This window comes from Rhinatrema bivittatum, chromosome 1, assembly GCF_901001135.1.
Source record: "Rhinatrema bivittatum chromosome 1, aRhiBiv1.1, whole genome shotgun sequence".
Taxonomy (NCBI): Eukaryota; Metazoa; Chordata; class Amphibia; order Gymnophiona; family Rhinatrematidae; genus Rhinatrema; species Rhinatrema bivittatum.
In genome coordinates, this window is record NC_042615.1 from 86,405,811 (window position 1) to 86,411,901 (window position 6,091).

The window sequence follows — 6,091 nt, forward strand, 5'->3', positions numbered from 1 at the left end:
CATAGACTCTAGCGGACATGTGCGCCTGGCCCATAGAATCTAGCGGATATGTGCGCTTCGCCCATAGACTCTAGCGGACATGTGCGCCTGGCCCATAGACTCTAGTGGACATGTGCGCCTCGCCCATAGACTCTAGCAGACATGTGCGCCTCGCCCATAAACTCTACTCGAGATGGCCACCTCGCCCATAGACTGTACTTGAGATGGCTGCCTCACCCATAGACTGTACTCGAGATGGCCGCCTCATCCATACACTTTACTGAAGCCGATGTGGTGCGCACATCTCCGCTACAGTCTATGGGCGAGGCGGCCATCTCGAGTATAGTCTATGGGCGAGGTGCACATGTCCTCTACAGTCTATGGGATGGTTCTCCAGGCTGAATGGTGAGATGCTCTGCTGGGACTGGATCCTAGCCCTTTCACGTCAATGTTGCCTCATACATTCACTCTTCCTTCCCTCCTTTCCCATCTTCCTTCCCTCCCTCTCCCACCTTCCTTCCCTCCCTCTCCCACCTTCCTTCCAACCCTCCTTTCCCACCTTCCTTCCCTCCTTTCCCACCTTCCTTCCCTCCCTCCCTCCCTCTCCCACCTTCCCTCCCTCCTTCTCCCATCTTCCTTCCCTCCCTTGCCCACCTTCCCTCCCTCTCTCTCACACCTTCCTTCCTTCCCTCCCTCTCCCACCTTCCTTCCCTCCCTCCCCACCTTCCTTCCCTCCCTCCTTTCCCACCTTCCTTCCCTTCCTCCCTCCCTCTCCCACCTTCCTTCCCTCCCTCCAACACTCGGACAATACATGGGCCCCTTCCACCCTTACCTGAAATGACCACACCGTTTTGCTTAATAAAACTTGTATTGTAAGGCTACCATATAAAATGTTACAATATTTACAATAAACAAAAAAGGTTGGGGAGGGGTGGTCTAAGGAGCAAAACTATTTACAGAAAACAAAACTCCCGTGAGGTTAGGGAGGCAGGGACCAGAGAGGATGATCACCGACAACGGATCAGATCCCCCAGGACCCGTACAGCTGCGCCAAGCAGCTGTAGAGCCCTGGTGATCCGATCCATGTTCCGGATCATCCTCTCCTGGAAGGCATTCACAGCCCTCAGTCCCTCTTGGACCCCCCTCACGAACGCCAGGAATTGGCCATATGTGAGAGGCTCATCCTCGGGGGAACATGCCCCCGGGGATGGGCCTCTTCGCTGGTGATGTGAGGGGGGCCGATGAGGCACAAGAGGGCCATGAATGCCTCCCTGGGCCAGCAAAGGCTGGCCCCTGTGTGCCCCCATGTTCCTGACCCCACGGGCAAAACGGGGAGGTTGCCCTATGGGGAGGGGGGGGGCAAGGGGAAGGCCCGGGGCGTGCCTCTGCCCGGGGAGGTGGCCGCTGATGGTGATGTCTCTTCGTGGGGGGTGGGGGGGGGGGGAGAATCCGCCTCCCCCCCTGGAGCGGCTGCAGCTCCTTCTCCTGGAGCTGGGCCTCGCCTGGCCTCGTCAGCATCTGTGAAACAAAAGGAGACATCTGAATACACTGTACATTCACGTTCAGAAGAGGGATACCACATTCCAGTAGCTTGGAAGGGTCACTTACCACCAGGCCGCTGTGCCCGCAGCCGCTCCAGCCACCTCGGCCTATGTAGGCGTAGCCACCGGGCTTTCTTCTTCAGGTCCTCTATCTATTAGAAAGAAAGGAGGGAGAACCATTAGTGTACTCTGATAGTCATAATAGTAACTGGATACTTGGATGTGGGTGTTACAACATTAATGACTGATGACCATGATATTCTTCACTAATCATAATAGTAGTTATCAGCATTGACACTCCCACATTCACCACATCAACTGTAGTACAGTCTACTTACTCCACAGGGGTGGGAGGCCTGCTCATTAAAGCGGCTCTGCAGCCGCCTCCAGGACCGCCTAAGGTGCCCATAATCGGTGCGCCAGCCCTGGACAGGAAATAACCATCTTTCTCTTCTCACCACCAGGGACACCAGCAGTTTGACGTCCCTGGTGGTGAAGTTGGGCTGCCTACCCCGTCCTGCCATATTGTGCTGTGTGCGGAATGGGAAGTCCCGCCCTCGCGTTCGCATGCGCACGGGCACACGCGCGTGATTTCTGGAGATGCACAAGTATACCTTCGCGCACAAGCCGCGTGCGTAGGACAAGCGTGCAGCTAATTAAGCTATGCGCACAACTCATCCTCCATATATGCGCGTATTTTGAATAGCGCGTGCAGATGTACGCACACTATGCAAAATTACTGGGATCCGCTGTGTGCGCAGGAGAGCGCGCGGTTCTACCGCCATGCGCGCTCCTTTTAAAATCTACCCCATAAATTATGTTATTATATTGTAAGCCATTTTGAGTTTATTAAGAACAATGGGGTAGAAATATAATCGGAATGGAATATTGGAGTCCTAGTATATGCTAATTTATCTATTGCATAGTCATTGTGGATATCATAAAATCCAGATTGGCTGTGGGGTCACCATGGCAGGTTTGGAAAACCCTGTTCTATTATTGTTTTAGCATATTGACTGGACCATTATATAGCATTCTTATTAATTTCATAAAGATGCCATCAAAATCTAGCAATCTATTACTTATTACATGCCACCACCACAGAGAAAGGAAACCCTTTTCATGTCGTACACTATTATTTAATGTTTAGTTGGTACTTGCCAGGTACTGTCACTTGGATTGGCCACTGTTGGAAACAGGATACTAGGACTGATGGACCCTTGGTCTGACCCATTATGGCATATCTTATGGTCTTATGTTTTTATTACCACTGAGAGTGAATAATAAACTGTTGACCAGTATAAAATTAAACATTGCATTGTTTCTTCCTAGTGTGAACCCTGATTGGTCTTTATGAATTAATTCAACAAGTACTTTTTAAAATTTCAATGCTAAAATTGTACCCAATATTTGTGTATTCATCAACAATTTGCATCTGTGAGGCTCAATTTCTCTCTGTTGTCTACACATAAATAAAGGTCAAACAAACAAAATAAATAATATAAGGAGGAAATGATATCATCTTCCCAGATGCCCACGCAGTAATCGAACTCCCAACTGATTAGAAATAAAAGCCATATTTGCCAGCATTTCCAGTAATTAAATAGCTTTGTGGAGAATATTTTTGGCAACGGGAAGATGTCAGGCATGGGAATGCACCAGAAACCTCAGAACTGTAACATTCTTTTGACCTGTGGTTTCCCTAGTCCAGATGAGGGAGGGGTGAGTTTGGGGAGGATAGAGGGCTGGGTTGGGGTAAAGGAAGGATTAGGGAGGGGTGGCTGAGGGCTATACAGGTTGAGAAATACTGTTTCAAGGGACAGGGAGAAGGGAGGGAAGGATCAGAGGGACAAGGGGATGCAACATTTAGAAAGGCTAACAATAAAGATGAAATGGTGTCTAAGAGGTTTGAATATACCCACCAAGAGGAAATTGTTGTTTAAGGAGCTAAAGACACAGAAAGCTGACTCTGCTTTTGTGCAAGAAACTCAGTTTAGGAAGGAGGATGAGAGGCTGCTCAAACATAGAAGGGCGGATTTTAAAAGCCCTGCTCGCGTAAATCCGCCTGGATTTACGCGAGCAGGGCCTTGCGCGCCGGCGCGCCTATTTTCCATAGGCCTGCCGGCGCACGCAGAGCCCCGGGACTCGCTTAAGTCCCGGGGTTTTTTGTCGGGGGCGTGTCGGGGGCGGGGCCGATCAACGCGGCGTTTTGGGGGCGGGACGCGGCGTTTCGGGGGCGGGCCTGAGGGCGTGGTTTCGGCCCAGGGCGGTCCGAGGGCGTGGCCGCTCCCTCCGGAACCGCCCCCGGGTTGCGTCTCGGCGCGCGTGGATTTACTTCTCCCTCCGGGAGGCGTAAATCCGTGGACAAAGGTAGGGGGGTGTTTAGATAGGGCCGGCGGGGGGTGGGTTAGGTAGAGGAAGGGAGGGGAAGGTGAGGGGAGGGCGAACGAGAGTTCCCTCTGAGGCCACTCCGATTTCGGAGCGGCCTCGGAGGGAACGGAGGCAGGCTGCGCGGCTCGGCGCACGCCGCCTGCCCAAAATCGGCAACCTTGCGCGCGCCGATCCTGGATTTTAGAAGATACGCGCGTATCTACTAAAATCCAGTGTACTTTTGTTTGCGACTGGTGCGCCAACAAAAGTACGCGAACGCGCATTTTTTAAAAATCTACCCCAGAGATTATACACTAAGGGGTAGATTTTTAAAAAATGCGCGTTCGCGTACTTTTGTTGGCGCACCAGTCGCAAACAAAAGTACGCTGGATTTTAGTAGATACGCACGTAGCCGCACGTATCTTCTAAAATCCAGGATCGGCGCGCGCAAGGCTGCTGATTTTGGGCAGCCGGCGCGCGTTGAGCCGCGCAGCCTGCCTCCGTTCCCTCCCCTCACCTTCCCCTCCCTTCCTCTACCTAACCCACCCCCCTGGCCCTATCTAAACCCCCCCCCTATCTTTGTTAACAGATTTACGCCTCCTGGAGGGAGAAGTAAATCCACGCGCGCCAGCGGGCCGCTGGCGCGCCGAGATGCAACGCGGGGGTGGTTCCGGAGGGCATGACCACGCCCCCGGGCCCGCCTCCGAAACGCCGCGTCCCGCCCCCAAAACGCAGCGTTGATCGGTCCCGCCCCCGACATGCCCCCGACACGCCCCCGATGAAAAACCCCGGGACTTACACGAGTCCCGGGGCTCTGCGCGCGCCGGCAGGCCTATGGAAAATAGGCGCGCCGGCTCGCAAGGCCCTGTTCACGTAAATCAGGGCGGATTTACGCGAGCAGGGCTTTTAAAATCCGCCCTTAATTGCCTTAGCTTCGACTAATGAGAAAAAAAGAGTAAAGGGGTGGATGTTCTATTTCACAAATTGCTGAATGTCTTGACACTAGATACACAGAGATGTCGGGAGGGAAGACTTCTGTTTCTTGATGTTACTATAGATGGCACTCTGGTGACTTTAGCTACTATTTATGCTCAGAACCAAGAGCAGGGTAAATTCTTTGATAGACTACCCGATTTTCTGGTGGGATTCGCCAAGGGACCTATTACCATGGGAGGGGATTTCAATTTCACGATTCACACATAGTGGGATAGCTTGAAACCCTCTGGGAACTTATAGCAACCTCATAGAAAACATCTGATGTAGATGGTGGAGACAGTGAGATTGATAGACTGTTGGAAACTTTGAATCCTACAGCAAAAGATTATTCTTTCTATTCTATACCTAATGACATTTACTCTTGCATAGATATGATATTTTGTTCTCTAGGGCTAGTGGGACATCTGAAAGGAGCAGGTATAGATTCATGAATTTGGACAGATCATGCACCTATATGGTGGGGGAGGGGGAATTCCTGAGTTTCTCACCTTTCCAATCCAAGCAATTTGGAGGTTGAATGACTCCCTTCTATGGGATGAAGCTACTTGTACTAAGATTGAGCGAGAGATTCAGGGCTATTTAACTATAAACGATAAGGGAAAGTTACAGAAGGTACTTTATAGGACAGGCTCAAATGTGTCTTGCAAAATGAACTTATCAATTGAAGCAGGTGCAGACAGAAGTATAATCTTTGACTTTAGATGAAGTTAATTGTCAGATGAATCAGGTCAAACAGGCTTATTTTAAATATGGGAATAAGGCTTCTCAGTTATTGGAAATTAAACTGAAAAGGAAAGTGGCCAGATCCCAGGTAGTGGGGATAAAGATGAAAGAGGGGCAAATGGAAAGCAATCCTAGCAAAATCTTGCGAATATTTAATGAATTTTATCAATTTCTTTATCAGAGAGAGGAAAACACTGAGGAGGAAGATATTGATGAATATCTAGCGGGGGTCCACTTGCCATGCTTGACATCATCTCACCAGGAGGTTCTGAACAAAGAGATTATGGGGTTTGAATCAGAGGTGACCATTAAAACTTTAAAACTAGATAAATCACCTGGCCTGGATGCATACATAGCCTGCTTCTACAGGAAATTTTCCACCTTGCTGGTAGGACCATTACAAAATATGTTTAATCGCTTAATTGGGGGAGGTCAGTTACTGCCATCCATGAGCCTGGCAGGCATTACAGTTATTCTGAAAG